At 56.1% G+C, this 421-nt stretch overlaps 1 non-coding gene across 1 annotated transcript; it reads right to left on the bottom strand.

Moving 5' to 3' along the window:
* Positions 1-349: 349 nt before the first annotated feature.
* Positions 350-421, bottom strand: trnak-uuu. The gene has a single exon. It is a non-coding gene; the product is annotated as a tRNA-Lys (tRNA).

Below are 421 nucleotides of genomic sequence, written 5' to 3' on the forward strand. Positions count from 1 at the left end.
ACCCGGGGAGGGGGGGGGGGGAGGGGGGGGGGAGGGGAGGGGGGGGGGAGGGGAGGGGGGGGGGGAGGGGAGGGGGGGGGGAACAATGGTCGTGGGGGGACATGCACGACTGTAACGCGGGCAAGTCTGCTCGCTGCTCATGTCTGAAACTGTAGGCTGCCTTGTTTGTTAAGTTGTTGCTTGGGGGGGGGGGTGGGGGGAGGAATGGTGCACGCGAGAGGGCGGGCGAGGGAGGGATATTTGCCTAGAGGGATTGTGTTGTAAATAATTTAAAAATTAGTAGGGGTAAATGTCTGTATGGAAAAACTCTTTCAATAAAAATTATTTTTAAAAAAACAATAATTTATCATTCCCTGACCGGGAATCGAACCCGGGCCACGGCGGTAAAAGCGCCGAATCCTAACCACTAGACCACCAGGGA

This window comes from Scyliorhinus canicula, chromosome 17 (assembly GCF_902713615.1).
Source record: "Scyliorhinus canicula chromosome 17, sScyCan1.1, whole genome shotgun sequence".
Classification (NCBI taxonomy): domain Eukaryota; kingdom Metazoa; phylum Chordata; class Chondrichthyes; order Carcharhiniformes; family Scyliorhinidae; genus Scyliorhinus; species Scyliorhinus canicula.